At 36.9% G+C, this 19138-nt stretch overlaps 1 long non-coding RNA gene across 2 annotated transcripts; it reads right to left on the reverse strand.

Moving 5' to 3' along the window:
* Nucleotides 1–1010: 1010 nt before the first annotated feature.
* LOC135297930 (uncharacterized) lies at nucleotides 1011–4666 on the reverse strand. Of its 2 annotated transcripts, XR_010359868.1 has the most exons (4): nucleotides 4420–4666; nucleotides 4014–4123; nucleotides 2459–2516; nucleotides 1011–1118 (listed from the first exon to the last, which is right to left on the reverse strand). It is a non-coding gene; the product is annotated as an uncharacterized LOC135297930 (long non-coding RNA). The 2 variants fall into 2 exon arrangements; XR_010359867.1 differs by having other exon boundaries at nucleotides 4014–4666.
* Nucleotides 4667–19138: the final 14472 nt, after the last annotated feature.

Below are 19138 nucleotides of genomic sequence, written 5' to 3' on the forward strand. Positions count from 1 at the left end.
TTGTTGTTTCTGCTGTAATTCAGGATATTTTGTATGGAGGTTGATTTAGTAGTTTTGTAGAGTAAGACACTTGGTTGTTAAAGTGGAACATTTTCTTTCCCTTTTTTTTCTATATTCTTTTCCCTTTTTTTTATTTTTGTTCTATTTCCTGCTACCTGAAAGTGCCCTATTGATTTGTTTGGAACATTTGAAACAAATAAATTCATTTTTTCCTAGAAAAGTACTAAGCTTGTGACAGAATCTTGTAAATTTGAAACTGAGGAAGATACAGAACAGTAGAGAAAACAACACTCAGAATGTTTTATCCACTCACTAATAACTAAGAAAATATCCAAAGAAATCAAATAAACAGCCATCTCAATTAATTTATTTCTGTCCTTTCAAGTACTGAAAATCTTTTAAGTGCATTGCAAAGATTGCAGTTGTAGTTTATGGCTGAGAGTTCCTTCTGGGTGTAAGAATTTATGGGTAGTTAAAGGAAAAATAAGTAGGGAAAAGACACTGTACATTCATCATCTACTCAACCTCATCAGAAAAAATACACACAGATATTTTCCTGTGCATCTTTCCTGCTCTCAATGCCCCCTTAAATGGTCAATAGTGTAAATTTTCCTAGGACTTAATGGTATTTCCAGTGCCTGCTGGAGACAGGAGTTTCCTATGAATGACTAGAGTCTTTAACAAATCTCAGGCTGTTTGAAGACTGCACTGTAGGGGGGTTTCTGTCTGTTCCTCAGGGAAAGTGGTTAGATGGGTCTGACATTTAAGGTTTGTGCATTAAATCATGTACCATTGCATAGTAACACACGCATCACCATTTGTTCATTCATTCAGTCAGTCAGTCAGTCAGTCAGTCAGTCAGTCAGTCAGACAGTCAGTCAGTCAGAGAGTCAATCAGACAAACAGTCAGTCAGAGTCAGCCAGACAATCAGACAGTCAGTCTATCAGTCAGAGAGTCTGTCAGTCAGACAGTCAGTCATTCCTGTCAGTGAAGGCACGACGCTCAAAAATGTTGAGGTGGGCTTTCTGTTTTAAACTTCAACATTTCCAAGGTGCTTAAAGTGCATGAGCTCACTCACTGCAGTTCCCAACCCGTAGAACTTGGGGTCTCTTCATGGCTGTGAAAGGAACATGAGGTGAGGATTTCGGCTCATTTCTTGACGTGTCTTTCTCTACATTGACTGAAGGCCTGAGACTCCCTAAAATAGGTGCCCTGGTCTGCCTTGTTGACATTCCTAATTCATTAGAGTATTTAATTTAACCTTTTACCACTAAAAATACAGGTTTGAACCTCCTAGTCTTAGATACTGTTTCTTGGACTTGGATTATTCTTAAAGAATTTAGAAACTAGTACTTAGAACACTACAGCCATGTTGGTTTTCTTCATTACGATCATCAGTAGGCAGAGCTGTCAGCTTCAGGAGGTACTCTTTCATTTTAATAATCTAATGATTGGTTGTATTTTAACCAAAGAGTACCTGTCAGCTTCAGGAGGTACTCTTTCATTTTCATAATCTAATGAAGACATATACAAAACTCTGAAGGCTAAAAATGTAAAATCTACCTTTTATTATTTCAAAGTATGATATACATGTCATCAGTTTTGTTAATGATTATAAGGGATTTTGTTGGGTAAAATATTTACCAGTAATAATTTATAAGAGATCATAATTTTGATTATGGATATGATAATAATTTCCAACACAGAATCAATTCTCATGAAATAATGGGAATATTGTAATTACACACTTACATTGATATACATTTTATAATGAGTATCTATGAAATTTCAAAAGTCTTATATTTTCCATTCCACTATTATTTTACCTCACTTATGGAGAAACAGTTTTATCTGATAATTATCACTTTTACACAGAAAATAGTATATTGGAATATATATTCTTTATATTTTATTCAAATTTAAGACTATCCAAAATTGTTCCTTTCATTTGTTTGAGAGTTATTTTTGTGATCTAAGTTGCTTTGTGGTATCCTAGAGTATTAATTACTAGTGGATCAGTTGTTCTTTATTAAATAAAATTTATACTAATGTTGATTACTAAGATAAAGATTTTATTGTTTAGAGAGAATATGTGTATGATCAGACAGTATTAACTGGATGACCATCAAATACATAATGTTGTCTGCCCTCTTGTGACTTTTCATGCATCCAGAGGCTTTTTCAAAGGAATGTTTAATAGCATTATTAACTTCACATGTACCTGCAATCCAGTGAAGTTAATTAAATAAAATATGGATGGAAATCCACCAAATTCAAGCACACAAAGCTTAATGCAAAGGTTAAGGTATTTATTTCTGACTTACTGGAAGAAGTACAATGGATCTAAATTGTAAAAGCAGCTAAATAAAGAATGTCAGAAAAGAGAAATAACAGCAGACAGGCCAATGTTGCAGACATAATGAAAAGGGGAAAAAAACCAATGCACATTGTGTTCACCTCTTTAAACTTCCTCAGCTCTTAATAGCAGAACTATGTGCTCCACACCATCTGCCAGCTGTGAACAGAAAGAAAATCACACATACAGGTACTGTAAAATACAATCTAATTAGTGTACTAAAGCTTAATATATTTGAGAATTTTTTTTTGTAAATATAAAAACAATTATAATGGGACAAATCTATTCCCGTGACAATATAATGAAGAGGCTTATGCTTCTGTAATGAAATGTTTCATTATTCTGCATCATGCCTTACTGAATATATTATATAGTCTCATGTACAGCAATTAAAATGGTAATATACAGGAGCAGACACACAGAATCTGAATCACTAGAGAGCAGTGAGCAGACTACTGAGATTTACAAACTTTTTCATGGAACTGTCACTCTGAGATGTGGCTTGCTCAACATTTGTGGTTTTAGACAGCTCTCTTCAACAACAAGCAGTAAAACCTTTGCAATATATCCAATAGTAATTGTTTCTTCAAATTAAGGAAAAAAGATATGTAGCAAATCCCTTTAATGCATAAGCAAACACATTATTTTTCCAGCATTTAGGCCATGCACTCCACAGGCTTGTGGACAGACCTACAAATCCACATCAAGGAAACAGCAGTGATGCAGAACAGCTATGGAAAGCAGTAAATTTTCTTGCATTCCTTGCAAGCATCAGTTTTTTACTCCTGGCCATTCAGTAATTATGAGAGACCCTGTGGGAGCCAGCCAACCAAGGCCTCAAGGAGGAGAGCTCTGTCTGAGCAGGTTTCAGTCTCCATGATAAGAATCACCTTTCACACATTGTTTTAGGAGATCAGCATGAGATCACAAAAGCTCCCATTTTTTTGGGGGAGTCCAGTGCAGCTTTTTTACACTTTTGAGAAGATAGCTTTTCCCTGAACGTTTGTATAATATTTAAGTTCAGTTCTTTAGGAGTGACAAATCTCTACAATTATTGTAAAGAAGGAGTTACTTTTAGCTCTTTGATTTAGTTGAAATGTACCCTTATTGTCAATTAAAGATAGTGAGTATCATGTAGCTAGGAACTATAGCAGAGGACCACTTGGACTTGATTGTCTTAGAGATCTCTTCCAGCCTAAATGATGCTATCAATAAGCAAGGAGGACCACAGGTTTGGTGTCCAGTGGTAGGTAAGGTATTTGTCCAGTACAAGATGTGCCTTGGCTTCACTCGATTCACGTGTGCATTTCTGTTTTCTTTGCAAGGAAAATATATGAATACTCCAAGGACTCATAACCAGAAATATACCCCAGAGTACCATATGGTGAAATCTACATCAGGGACATGCTGTAAAACCAGTAACAAGCAGTTCTAGATGAAAGATGGAGAATTTCCAATGGAGAATTGCTGGATCCCAAGAGAAGACCAACAAACCAGTTTCCTGGAGCTGATTTTTAATAACCACTTCAGGAACAGATCAAATTGCCTTTACAACTATTACTGTAAGTTTTTTGGATTTGGAACTCAGTTGTAGAATGCAGACAATTTTGGCAGTGCTGTCAGGATGAGGGAACTACATTTCAAGTATTGCTGTACCTGACTCAGGTCTCTGAGATCTGTGGGCTGGATGGTCTTCTGTGGACTCTTCTTTCTTGGTGCCAAGGGCCAGAGCCGTGCATCAGCTGACATCACAGTGCATACTGCTTCTGTTGGAGCATTTGCTTTGGAATTTAGTCTTGCCTGCATGAGGCATCCCAGTAACACAGCAGCAGAAAACACATTGTGTTTTAACCAACAGCTGCTCATGCAAGAGGAAGATTACTAGGCCTGTTTGCACAATGCACTGTATGAGCGGCCTTCCGCTTACTCCAAAAGCAACAAAGGGCACTGTGGATTATAAACCATACTACATATTTTATGGCCCTAGTGACCAATATGAGATTGAAGCCACTGAAAGAATAAATGAAACACATTCAGACCCATAATTAAAATAAAACATTACCATTGGTTTTTTATAGGCCCAGTGCCTGTAAGCTCAACTGTAGTTCTCCTGACAGCCACCTCTGGGGTACACCATGTGGTCACATCTCCTTCTTCTTGTTGGTGCATAACATGCTTTACTGTGGTTTTCTTTTCTTTTACTTTCCTTTTTTGAGTAACCCAAACACATATATTTGAAAATCAGTACATTCTTGATGTGCTGTTAAAGGGAGTAACATCTGGGACTGCATTTGAGAGTGATAGAAACATTTTATCTGCTCATGTCCACTGTACTTGCCAGCTGCCCCAGAACAAACCAGATTTCCCATAAACTATGTTGTCTTGCTACTAACCATGGTAAATAATTTTCTCGGAAAATTTTAAATTTTGGTCTAAATTGAAATAGATTTTTAAAAGGTTTTACATATTCCTTATTATTAAACTTTGTGGAAACTTCTTTATAACTACTTGCAAATACAAACTATCAATGATTCGATTAATTTGCCGAGAAATGTTTTTAGTGTGCTACTAAAAAAACATTCCCTAGAGAACTCTAGGGTATAGAGTCAGGGAGAGAAAAAAGTGTAATAAAAGTATATAAAGAAGGGTAATTTTCCCATTCCCAAACTGGGCAATGATGAATAAACAGCTGGGAGTGTCTTACAGCACTGGCAGCCATTGGCTGATGGGACAGGGATAACAACATAAAAATAGGAATAAGAGACATTGGGATTAGAATGTCTTGGAAGAGAAGTGTCTGGGAAGGACTAATCTGAGATCACACAATGCTGGTGGGAAGACACAGGTATCGAACGAGAAAGAGTAGTACTTGGAAAATATAAGTTTGGACACTTTCCCACTGTGAAGTGCATGCTGGCAATTCCCTCCTACTGCCAGATCTATTCTCACATCCACTGTCTTTACACTCCAAACATAACACTGTATAGATACACAGTCCTGTAGCTTTGCTAATAGGTCAGTTCTGTTTCAATAATCTTTTGTAAGCTTTATTTAAACAATGGGGTTTTTTGCGGTTGTAGGGTTTTTTGGTTGTTTTTTTCTTTTCTTTTTTTATTTTGTTTTGTTTTGTTTCTGTTTTTGGGGTTTTGCTGTTGTTGTTGTTGTTGTTTTGGGGGTTTTGTTTGTTTGTTTGTTTTTTCTCCCTAAAAGTTAGCAACCTGATTACAAAACCAAAAAAAAGCAAAACAAAACAAAAAAAAAAAAAAAAAAAAAAAAAAAAAATCCAAAGCTTACTTCAGGGAAATTATCAGAATGTAGACTTCTTCAGAAGACTTTTAAAATGTGTTACTCTTGAGAACACTATTGAAAAAGTATCCATTTTACATTCTAAAATGTAAATTCCAAATTCTATTAATTAAAAAATTATATTAGACATTAATATCTATTTTCAGAAAAAAACTCAATGTTTGATGTTTTGCTGTTCTTCTGTGTCCTGTTGTGTTTGTGGAATTTGCTAGAGATCAAGAAATCAAAGTTGGTTTACTTTTCTCAAGATTTGACAAGACACAAGCATTTTGGAAATAGAAGTACAAATGTACATTATATTAAAATACAGCAAGTCCCCCCATGGAAATGTTAAATTATCTTCATGTTGAAAGTGGGTTAAGTTTATTGGAATGTGAAAGTTAAAGAAAATGAAACCAGAATAGGCAGGACTCTGAATCTTTCTAAAAATAAACAGGGCTGTAATATACAGCTTGTTTTAGCTTGTGGTGAAGGATAGTGGTTAGGGAGAGTGATCACAAGGCTTTTGTGGAAATGAGGTACACCAGAGTATGTTAGAAAGAAGAGATCCAGAGCATAACAAACCCATTGCTCAGTTTCTCCCATTCCCCTCCAAATGCAACCAGTGCATGAAGTCTCATCTCACTGTCACTGTGGCTTGAATACCTTCCAATCTTTGATATGTTCCAAATTATTATAAATTTGGCTCCCCATAGAAAAGTCAGATCAATGTAACATGCTTTTGGTGTGAGACTTTGTGAGGTTTTGTAGCAGACATGGCTACATCCCAGCTGGTGGAAATGTGGTAATGAATTTCAAATAAATTTTAAACATTTGTTAAACTCCTCCTGAACAGTTTTACTTGCTACTAGTAAAATATAGATGCCATAACTGAGCATTCACACTGAGGATTTTAATTACACTAAGACTGAAAATAGAGTATAATATTGAAATAGTCTGTCTTCTGTTCCACTAGCTTGCTGCCTTTGAAAAATTCAAAGTAAACTTTCTGTTTATCTTCTTTCTCGATTTCTCTATTTGTGATTAAAATCTACAGTTTCATAGTTACTGAAACTAGGCTGATTTGTATCTGATGATCTATCTCAGAACTCAAAATCTTAACAAGTGAGTGTATTATAAAAGCTCCTTATTTTCTATTTTATAAAACTCTAAGTAGATGCCTTTGAAAACCATATTTTACCAAATCTGTATTAATATATTTATCCACTGCATTTGTCTGTCTTACTGGCTTACTTGTATGTTAAACAAACAAACAAAAAAAAAAGAGGTAAGGCTCAAACAACAGGAATAGTTTGCCAGAAAAGGGCCTGCTATGCCAGCTCACTATTCAAGAGTGAGTCAGGAACTCAAGTCCTTTCACTTCAATAGAATTAGGCTGGTTCCTCCCAAAGGAGGTTTTGCCTGTGCATACTCAGAGCAAGTAGTAATCATAGTAGTTTGTAATTATACTAAGTTTAATTACATATAAAGTATAGGAGCTGAAACATTTGATTTTTGCCTTGTAGAAATAGAATCAGCATGTCCTATTTTCAGCTGTCCACTTATGTTTTTTGATTCTTTCCTCAGTGTCCTGAAATGAAGGACACTCCATCCAACATCTATCAGCACAGAATGGAAGATGTAGTGATGCATATTATACTTTTGGAAAGTCAGTAAATTGCACTAGCTGCCAATGAGTGCAGTAAAGATTCTGCTTTTCATTGCTTCCATCTGCTGGTTTTCTTTTGTGTTGAACGGGCAAGACAAGCAGAATCTCATCATGTGGGACTGGTGAAATATTATCTAACAAGAAAGCAGGACTTTTCTATTTTCTATCATAACCTGCTGTACTTTGTTCATAAATAGCAAAACACAAAGGTATTTAAACAACATTGTAAGCTGCTAATATGTAAGTTTACTAACATTTAGCATGGTATCTTTTCAGTTTCCTCAAATTTTTTAACTAAGGAATCTTACACAGGAAAAAAATGAATTGGCTTGGTTTTCAAAAGCATGCTTAAAAGGTTTTGCACTCCTTGAGTATAGCCAGCATTTTAAAAAAGAAAAAACCAAAAAATGTTAATTCAAGACATTAATTAATTGTTTAGCTTTAGGCATCCAAGTCTTAGAAGCTGCAGGTTTTTCTACCAGTTGTAAAAAGTATTTTTGTGAATTTTCAAACATATCCACATTTCAATGAAATACCACTATTTATTTAACTAATTTGTTAACTGTTTACTGTCCAGTACTATGTGCATAATTTCCTTTTGTGTTGCAATGTATATGATTAACCAATTTCAAATGTTATTTTTAAAAATTTTGTGAACTTATTCTTTAGTGCTAAAAAATCCACTCTTCTGATAGTGTGCAATATCCTCATTATGCCGACATTTGAGTGATAGAGGTATACTCTTTAGATGAAGCTTATAAAACTTGAATGTCTGAATATCAATTGGATGTGATGCCTATCTGTACACAGACAAGATTTGTTTATAAATGGGCACCCTAGGATGCCTCTCTCCCCCTTCATTTCTGTTTTAATTTCATAAAGAATAAAAGGAGACCCTAAATCATCTGCAATTCTTGAAAAAATAGTCTTTAACAGGTAAGGTGCAATTTATTTGACCTAACTATAAATGTTGATAATGCAGATGTCTGTATCTGAAGTAGTTGCCTTACATGTCTCACATGTAACTCGAGGAAAACATTTTAGGAAAATAATTCAACTTACCTATCTTAGATGCTTCATTTAATGCAAAAGGAATTATTCTGAATAATTCTCGTTCCTCTTTATTATCTCTAGTGGGGTTGTAGGCAACTAGCTCTGATATACACATGTTTTTCAAGCATCTGAGTTTGGATAGGCACATCCTGTCTGGAAGCAAGGTGATACTTGTTAAACCCTCTGTTGTCACCAACAGTGATGACAAATGGAAAAACAATCATGTGTGCCCTTTAAACTGTTTGTGTTTGGAAAAGCTAGAATGGGTCATAGTTACAAATACAAAGAAAAGTGATGGGAGTTTTTCAGCAAGTTTTGCTTACACAGTTTCATTAAATCATGCTGCTCTTCTGGCCTGAAAACTTTAATGTAATTTGCCAACCACAAGAGAGCAAGAACAATATTTAGACTTATTACATAATGTAATCAGTTAACTAATCCAAAGAATTTTTAGGACTTAAGATTAGGATAAAGAGTGGGTTTAAAAAATGTTTATTGAATTTATTAATCACCAATTTAATTGCAAAAAAAATTACATTCATTACTATACTGTTACAACAAACAAACAAGCACATAAAATGGAAAAGAGTAGTTCTAGAATGAATTTTGGGAAGATATTACTAAGCCCATCCATACCTCACAGAACATTCACCCCACTTTTTCCACAGATATTTCTATTTAATATAATTATATCCATGATGTTGACCTGTTATTCACCTCAGCCTCGCCTGAGCCAGTTGTGTTGCTAGATGGGTCCAAACTAAATGGCCAGATAATAAGTCTCAGTGTACAGGTGTAGCAAAAGTCTTTAAGCAGGTCTGGTTATCTTTGAACTACCTTGTATTAAAATAATCATATCTTGCCTAATTATATGGGGGAAAACCCCAGCATTCTCAAGAGTTCACAAGAACTTGCCTCTAAATAGGCTCTGATGGGGAGAGGCTAACCCTGACAGTCTGAATAACAGGCACCAATCATTATGCTGTGGCAAAGCTCTTCCTGGATCCTCAGAACCCCAGAGGGACATTACCACAACTCAAGAAGCCTGATATGAATATTTAATCTATCTAAAATTGGGTGATTATGCAGATACTGTGCATCTGGGAGAGTTGTTCCCCCAGGGGCTTATAAAAATAAATACTACATCTAAAATGTAACAGCCAAAATGCAGGTGGTGAATTCTCTCTCTGTCACTTACTTACAGCTCTTCTTAGCTTGTCCTGATGTGCCACTGAAACAAATGGTCATGCTCTGAAAAACAATTGCCAAGGTGGATGCGCCAGCCACAAGGGATCAAGGGGCTCATCACTGGAATATGAGGTGTTCCTCAAAGCCATCTACTACAGTATGGGTGATGGGTTTGATGATACAGGGAATAGTTTATAGGTTTTCTTTTTAGTGCATGGTATATTAGAGTCTCACATTTTAATGAATTCCATAAATAAAAGATGATGAAATGCCAGTGTTTCGCGAACTACATGCAGCTAGTTTAATCTTGAAATCTGGCTACATAAACAATGTTGTAACCAACATTTTTTAGCCTGTCTTCTGTGTTGATGTTCTTGGAATTACTAGTTAAACAACAATAGATCACTTTCATTACCAAAAATAAAATATTGAGCTAGCATCATTCTGTTTTTTATACCTTCACCTCAGCTTCATCAGTCACACTGAGAGCAATTGATCTGTTCTGGGTAATGGAGACCTGTCTTCATGTGGGAAGCAATTTGTTGTTCTAGCTGAGGCCTTTGGGGCCTTCACTGTAGTGCTCTAAAAGGTTGTGTAAAGGGGACATTAGGCTCCATGCCAGTCACCTCGCTGTCTTCTCCATAGCTTTTGGTACCAGATTTCAAAAAGGTTCTAATGGAGAAAAGAGGAACTGAGACCTAGATAAACCTGCAACAAGAGGGGTTTAACAGTGGCTTTTAGAAGAGTGTAAATGATCCCAGAAATTATCTTTTTTTCCCCCTTTTTGGATGAAAATAATAAAATATTCATCAGGGATTCTGGATCTGTCAGGAACAAACAGCAGCTTGATGAGCTTCTACAACTGCTGTTCGTGCACATACCCTGAGGAAAAACAGAGAATTAATAGCTTGTTTGCTTTGCTTGGTGAGAGAGAAGCTAGGGCTTGTAGGAGGATAATTCAGTCAGAGAAATTGCTAATAAATACATAATTTCTTGCTTATTTTCAGAGAAAAAATTATTTTGACTTCAGATAGACTGATCTTTGTGAGGCATAAAAACATGCAGTGCAAAGAGGTTGCTCCTGATGGTAGAGGCTCTTAATCTCTTTTTAAAAAGTAATGCTTGTGCTGCAGAAACATTGAGCATATTGCCATGGAGAGAGGAGAAAGCTCGAACAGTTTTCTCTCCCCATCAGGTGTCTGGGCTGGAGCACAGTGTCGCACTGCTGATCAAAAGCAGAATGTTTGTTCTTTAACCTCTCTGCACCCAGCTGCAGTAAAGAAGCAAAGGTCACAGAGCAGAGGGGTCACCCTATCTGCTACCCCAGCCCAGCAGCTAAGCCTCTAGCAAACACATTAGTGTTTCATTTGTCATCCCGGTGGAGCAGCACCAGCGCCTGTGGTCCCAGCGCTCCCTCAGGAACCGGGGCTCTGGCGGGCAGCGGGGCGGGGAGGAGATGTGCGGCCGGGAAAACACCAGTGCCAGGGCTGGGTCCGCATTCCTTGGGTTTGTTACCTTACCTTGAACACTGCATTGTAACACACAGCTCTGAGGGGCACAGGGAGGCAGCGGCCACACCAGTGAGTGGCAGCTGCTGGTTCTCTAAACATCTCCCCCTCTCTTCTACCCTTGTCTCCATCCTCCCTTGCTCTGCAAACAAAGAGTGTTTTGATTGCTTGGATGACAGCACAGGAATTTGCCTTTTCAAAAGCACTCGCTGTATATACACAACCTAAGTACTGTAACCAGAAGAACCTTTTAAAACCATCATGGGTAATGGAAGCTGTAGCAGTGACCAGCTGCATTTAGAACCAGGGTTTCTAACGAATACATAAACCACAAAGACAAGTCTGCCCATTAGTTCAATGGACGATGGGCAAGAGTCAGTAAAAAATTATTTAATACATTACCAAAATAGTTACTATTGCCTTTGGTTATGTTTGAATCCCTCCAGTGTCTCTGTTTGCAAAGTCCTATGTTTACAAAGCTGTTTGAAATATACCATTTAAATTCATTGCATAATGCACAAAAATCAATTTTCTTGTTCAGCAGCCAAAGGGCAGGAGAACTAATTTTTGTGCATTACAGCATCATTTCAAACTGGCCCATTTGTGACAGGTTTTCAAATGCACATAATGCCAAATTAGATGAAAGGCACCACAGGGTGATTACATACATTAAAGGTATCTGGGACAGCAGTCATCTCTCCTGAAATGAGAAAAGATTTCTGGGAAGTCTGAGAAGCATGCAGACATGTGAGGAAATTTCCATGCTGCAGATCTGCTTAGTTTAAACGCAGTCCTCAAAATTAAACCATATTTTACAAAATTAACCTCCCAGAAAATACACGTGCTTTTCTGTTTGTCCACCTCCTGCTCCATATTAAGACCTTATTTCTTATGTTCTCTTTTTTTTTCCCATCATAGTTTCCCTTGCCCTGCCCTAATCCTGGTTCTTTCATGTCCTGCCTCTCTATTCACTTGCCAAACTTGTTTTTCAGTCTGTCAATCATTCTGACTCTAATCTGTTCTAAACTTAACTCCTGTCTACCCAATACTCCAGGTCCACAGGACCAGAGGTGCCACTGTCAGAGCTCCCCCAGTCTTCATCTGACCATATGGATCTGTTGATCCACCTTGCTATTCCTTTCCCTGCTCTGTTTCCTAGCTTTGTGGGCACCACTTATTCCTACTCTTCATCTGTTCTGGAGAAAGTTCCTGAACTACTGTACTATTCATACTACTGATGAGTACAACTTTTAGAATGTCTTCTCTTTTGGCATTCACAGTAGGTCTTCTGGTTTAGTTTTTGCCCTCTCCTGACTTTTTTTTAAAGCTCTATACAACCTTCAGTTTTCCTTGCTTAGTCTTTGATCTTTCTGGCATTTCAAAAAGTGACACTGGCAGGCTCATGCACAGCCTATCTGTGCCCATGTTATTCACTTCTCTTTACTACCACTTCTCTTTACCATATCCATTACCATTACCATTCCCAAATGGCCCAGCTAAAGACCACCTACTTTTTTCTCAATTCAGTCTTCTGTCTTTTTTGCCTCCATGCTGTCACAGTATCAACCACTTGCTTTATCTGTACTTTCCTGCTCCCTTAACTCTACCTTGTTGGGCTCTTTGTCATTGTATCTCACCCACCTCTCCTTGTTCACTGCCCTTCTCTCTCTGTCCTCACAATGAATGGGCTCTCTCTGCCTGAGGACACACATGGTGTTCTCTCGCTCCTTCATCATTACTGTCCAGCCTTGATTTTAATTTACATAGAAGATATATATATATATATATGTATATAATATAAATAACTATATATGTAGTTATATAGAATTTGCCTTTCCAAAAGTAGGAAGTTCCTTATTATCTACCTGCAAAAAAGACTTTTCCATTATGATAATCTCTTAACTAGTTTTTTGTGGAGTAAATATCTTCTCACTTTTTTTCTGCTTAAGATCCTATTCATAGAACCTTCTTCCTTCTTCCCTCAATTCCCACTACTCCTGTGGTGTTACTGGCTTACCCTTTTGTTTATACTGGTTCCTTACAGACAGTGAGTTTTTACATCATTCATTCTAGTGCTTCTCATATATTGCTTAACGTCCACAAAATCTTTCTGGCTTCTAAATATTTTCTCATAACTATCTCAACACTTACTGAAATTAGAGTATTCATGATAAAATCTTATTTTCATCTACATCCACTGCTTTTCCTGATTTTCTGGCAGCTTTTTTTGAAAAATTCTTAATTTCAGATTATCTCCTACTTCTCTCAGTTCTTCCTCTCCATTTATCTAGATCTCACCAAAATTAATATGCTTGCTATCAACATTACATATAAAATTCTTCTTTTCCCTTTTTCCTTTCTGAATCCATTTTCTATTTCTTTATTAGTTTTAGACCACATGTGTAGGCAACATCATGAGTTTCAAGTGAGGTTAGGACTGTACTGAATAGCTATGGACACCGTGCTGTATGGATTATTGTCTGGGATTTTTGAGAGCTATTTTTTTCCTAGTGTAAATGAGAGTTAGGGATAGTAGATCCATCTATGTGGGTCTTTCATAATAACTGTTACTGCTTTGTTGAAATACTTACGTTACATCTAAGCCTCCATTTGTTTTTCTTCTTTTGTTAGATGCCTCCTGCAGCAGTGTTATCTCTCACACTCCAATCATTTAAAAAAATTACAGTAGCATTCTTAATCTGCAGGCATGTGTCTTAACCCTTAAACCAAACACTAAAGCTGGGATTCTACAGGCTTCTTCTTCCCACTGATGCTCCTGAGCACTAGACAAATAGCAATTTGCTAAAAAGTCTAATTTTGGCTGCATACCAGAAGAAGTCTATAAACTGATTAAGAAAATGTTCAGGAACTTTGGAGATTAAAGATCATATGACAGCCACTAAAAAGTCCACTTTGTTGCTCCATACTGTGTTGCTCTAGTTTAGACTGCAAAATTGATTTTGTCTTTTTAAAATGTATTAGTAATACCATTATAAAGTAGCAATACTGAGGGAAAAATTAGGGTTGCAGCAGAGTGAAAAAAGGGTCTCAAGGTGTCAAGAATTTAAAAGTGTTTATTTTCCTTTATGGGACTTCTTTCAGATGGACAGATAAACTTTGGAGTGTTATTTAATTCTTTGTAAGGGAGATACAATCACATCTCTTTGACCATTGGAATGTAAGTTGGTGTCACTTACCCCGTTCAGATCACATTCAAAGCCCTAATTACCCTGCTGTAAGAACTTTATTGTAGTTTGATCAGTATCTCACAACACATGATTACTGTATATACTGGTTTTATCCTACGACTATTTTAATAGAAAGGAAACCTGTACAAAAAGCTGATTTTACTGATACTATTAGTGCTACCTAGCTGTTTTTAGTGGTCTTAGAAGCCCAGTAATATGAATTATTGCTATACAATTTGTGGGGTTCTTAATCTGTTATATGATAAGGAATTTGCTAAATACATTAGCAAATAAAATCTGGAGGTACACCAGTGATATGCTATATTACACGGTCACTCAGATGCAGAAAAAGCCATTTTAGTCACTAGAAAGTCAAAACTAAGAAGACAGTAAAATCTTTACCATGAAGCTCTGGTGGTTAATTAGCAGACAAATTCTGATTTCACCCTGCTGTTCAGAATGGAAGTGTTTTTATCCTAAATTAATTTCTTGCCCACAATAAATAATACTTTAAATTTCCTGCTAATCTTACGTAGATAGCAATCTAGCCTTTCAGTTGGCATTTGGAGGATAGGGACATCTCATATTTACAAATAGTTTGGCATTTTAAAAAATATTAATCTTCATATAGCTTGCCAGCAGGATATAGAAGGAGGGTTTGGGGAACTTTTTGTAATCATTCTCATGCAGGATTTGTGTTTCATTCTCCCCACGATTTCTTTGAGCTTAACAAAAAACAAAGTTTAGAAGATTTGTTTGGTATTTAACTTGATTACTTAAATAAGAGATAAGCAATTGCCATTACAGCAGGTAGGCAATAATTTCCTGGGGTCAGGGTCTCTCCTGTCCTGTGTACACCTCTAATGTTAATGGAGCTGAACATGCACACAGGCATTTTTAGAAGGGAATGTTAAACAGTCCCCATTTATTTTACAGTGTAATACTTACAAGACAAAACACAGACTTCAGGAGTCACTCTGAAGACTTTAAAGAAAGAGCTTGAAGAACAAAGAGATTTAACAACCTAACCATTACTTTTCCCTTACAAGTTCTAACTTTAGAACTGCAGAATGGTCCTTAACCATCACAACCCCACTTAGCTGTCTCCTAACCATATTGAGGTAGGGTCCAGGCACCAACTTTTTTCTCAGCATTTCTTCAGTGGACTAGCTGAACTCTCCTTTGAGAAACACAGTACATCTCACTACATGTGCAGGGAACTTAGGTACAGATGAACATCAACCAAAAATGAACTCTATTCTAAATTCCCTAAATGGGCATTGACCAGAAAGGTTTCTTGTTCAGCTGGATGAGTACCTGTAGCAGTATTAAGTGTCAGGAGTCAAACTTTGTGTGCTCAGGGACATTTGTGTGTGGTGCAGTGGGACCCCAAGAAGAGGAGTCTATATCAGTCAGAACCATATCATTATACCGGACCTGAGCTTACAGCATGAAGCTCTGTCAGGGAGGTTTCAGTTGGACACTAGAAAAAGGTCCTGCCCCCAGAGGGTGTTTGGGCACTGGAACAGGCTCCCAAGAAGGTGGTCACAGCACCAGCCTGACAGAGAGCAAAAAGCATCTGGACTTGGGACTCTTAGGACTGTTCTGTGCAGGGCCAAGAACTGGACTCAATGATTCTTTTGGGTCCCTCCCAAATAGGATAATCTATGTTTCTATAGCATTTTTTTTCCCTTTCGTGCCACTTCTAGTTGCCTTTCAGCTACCTTTCAACATCATAAAAGTGCGTATTCCCAGTTTTCTAGTGTGAATTAATGCCTGCAGCTGCCACTGAGCTGAAAGTCGAAGTGCAGCAGGTGGTGGATACTGTTATCAGGCCAGAACACTGCTGAATCACAGAGCTGAAAGGCTTCCATTCCACATTATGGTCACCTCTTCAAGCAAAACAATAAACCTGGATTTATTACTTGTGCCTGGGGCCGCACTTAATATAGTCCTCTCCCTATATACCTCTCCCACTCCCAGGTTAGAAGCAACTTAGTCCTTTTTACTGTTGACAGAGAAATTTTAAGAAGCTTTTGATTAGTTTTGAAGGCAACTTCTACATTTTTGGCACCAGTATTTTCTAGAAGAGTGTGGGGTTTTTTTTACTTCAGGCAGAACAGGTTTACAAGCTGCAGTAGCTGAATACCTTAAAGATACTTTGCAGACAGTTCTTCAAAGATCTGTGACTTCAGCAGAAGGAGCTTTCCTGAGGCAGCCAACTTTACAATTGCTTTACAAAGAAAGAATATTGCCATCTTGACATTTATCAGTAGTAAAAAGTATGTCTCAGGGAGGAAAATATTGTGACAGAGTTCAATCTGCTCAGCATTCAAATGACAGAGATTTTACAAGTGTTTACTGTTTATCAAGAGTAAAGGTTCTGCAGACTTTAAGAAGACTTGCATTATAAATAACCAAGTAACTCCTGGAAATTACCTAATGATTCTTGAGGATGGTTCTTTTGAGAAATTACTTTAGGAGACTGGAACACAAGTTACAATATAGTTGCCTCTTGCTCCTAACAATTCACTTCAGCCACTGTGCAGAAGATGTGCAAGCTCTTGGCAGGCATGGTTGAAGGTCTTCCTGTGCATGGCACTCAGTTTGGTGTCTTGGTTCTATTTTTTTTCTTTTCACAGTTCTACAGAAATCTGTTTAACTGACATGTGAACAAATTATGCAGCTTGGAATATGTGAAAAAAAAATGCAATAATGCTTGTTAATGAACCAGGATTTATTTACTATTATGATATGACCAGACTGTGTTAGATAGAGTGATATTATTTACCTTTAATAATTACATAGAAGAAGCAATATTATACTAATGAAACTTCAGGTTTCATTGTGAAAGGTATTCTTCTGTAAATTCTGTGAGCTGAATAATTGCCTCTGTAGTAGAAAGCCAGGACAGAATGATACAGTAACCCAAGTGTCTCAGGGTGTACACAAACACACACAGCTTTGCACACACATGTCTTTCTTTCTTAGAAATCCAAAACTTAAATTCCTAATCTGAAAAGAATGTTATAATCAAAGAAATACTGAAGGAAGTAAAAAACCCCAACAATCTACCTTGAAAAAAACTGATATTCAAAGACACAATATATCAAGACATAAAAACTTTGCAGAGGCTATGCTTCACCCTCAGAGAATGCATATTGTCAGCTATAAAATGTCATATATCTCAAACCAACACATAAAGTTTCTTACCATGAATACAGAGGTGTTTATCCTTTGTTATAGGACAACTTGTTAAGATGCATGAAGTTGTCACTCCAGCTAGAAGAGATATGCTTGATTTTGCACATAGAATATATATAAAGAGAACAGTGAGGCCACTTCATTTGACAGTTAAAGTTGGTCTAGAAATAGTGAAAAATCCTGTCTGTATCTCTGGATTTCTTATCTCAATCTCTGGACAGATTTTTGTGTGAAAATTGATATAAAGCTTTTCCACCGATTCGTTTTTTAGATATTCCAAGCTTTCCTCACAATATGTAAGCATTGCATTTAAAATTCTGGTTTTCTAAGCAAAGGATTTCAATGAATAGGATGAAAAACATGAGTGCATTTTGCCTGGTATCTATAGCCCATTATCAGAAAGATCTTATGTCTTTGACATAATAGACAATGTTATGTCTTTGACATAATAGACAATGAACTTCCTTCTGCTTTAGTTACACTCATATAAATCTGGAGTAACACCTTTGGAATCTGAGATGAGTTTTGCCTCAATCTCTCTTTAGGTGCTGGACCATGGCCAATATTTTCACTTTCAATAACTGCCTCCTATGCTGCGATTGTATTCACAAGTAATCTTTAGAAAACATGGCTCTAAACTTTGGGAAATTCTGGACAACTAAAGTCCGTGTTATATTAACCTAAAGTGTAGCCCACAGCTTTAAGGAAATACATCTATGCAAGCAGCTGAGGAGGAGTCGTGCTTGCACAGGCTCTGCAGCTTGCAGCCTGTCTGCAATGAGAGGCTGCTCCCACTTCTCAAAAAGAGTCAAGTGTCCCTCTGCTCTTCCCTTTTCACATGTCTTGGTTTTAAACATACTTAGGTGAAATTAAGAAATGTATCACAAGCAAGTAGCACTTCAGACAACATTGTTACCCACTGCAGATGATTGCACACGTCATTTATTCATTCATTCATTCTCTCTTCTGAGAGGTGACAATTTTCACGCATAAGTTCAGTTCTGTGCTTTTGAAACCGTGCTGTAAACCGGGTTAATAAAATAACCCAGATTAAAATGAAACTGAATAAAGTACTAGAAACAGAAGTCTTAGAGTCATAATTTTAGTGCCAAATTATTTCATAACAAGAAACAGATTTCCTTAAATTTTTGCAGAATCTACCACTTTGCAACTAGTTCTTTGAGAAATATCTATGATGTATAAGTCCACTGATAACTGCATGTCAAAAATTATGCTGTAGGGAACTGACTAGACAGAGGTCTAACAAAATGTCTGAAGCTCTTCATGTCAGGATCAGAAACATCCTTCTGGCCTTTCTTGTGCATGTGTGTGGAAGTGCATGTGCTAAGTTCCTCTTCATGATCATTTATTTTTGTGGGAAAAAAAATCACACATCAGCATCATTTTCTAGTCGTGTGAATTTTGACATTTCCTTTTTTTGTTAGGAATATTTCCTGTCTTTACTTAGACATCAAATCTGAAATGTCCTTTCTTGCATTTAAGGGACAAATGCACAGGAACTGCATTTCCAACTGCTTAACAACTCATGTGTAATGTGTTTCTCTTTTCAACAATTCCCACCACTCCACTCACAGTTTCATTAATATTTCAGGTGAAGGTTTGCTGATATGTGGGTAAAGGACTGAAAACATTGTAAAATATTACACTGTAATTTCTCCACTGCAA

The sequence above is a fragment of the Passer domesticus genome, chromosome 3 (genome assembly GCF_036417665.1).
Source record: "Passer domesticus isolate bPasDom1 chromosome 3, bPasDom1.hap1, whole genome shotgun sequence".
Lineage (NCBI taxonomy): Eukaryota > Metazoa > Chordata > Aves > Passeriformes > Passeridae > Passer > Passer domesticus.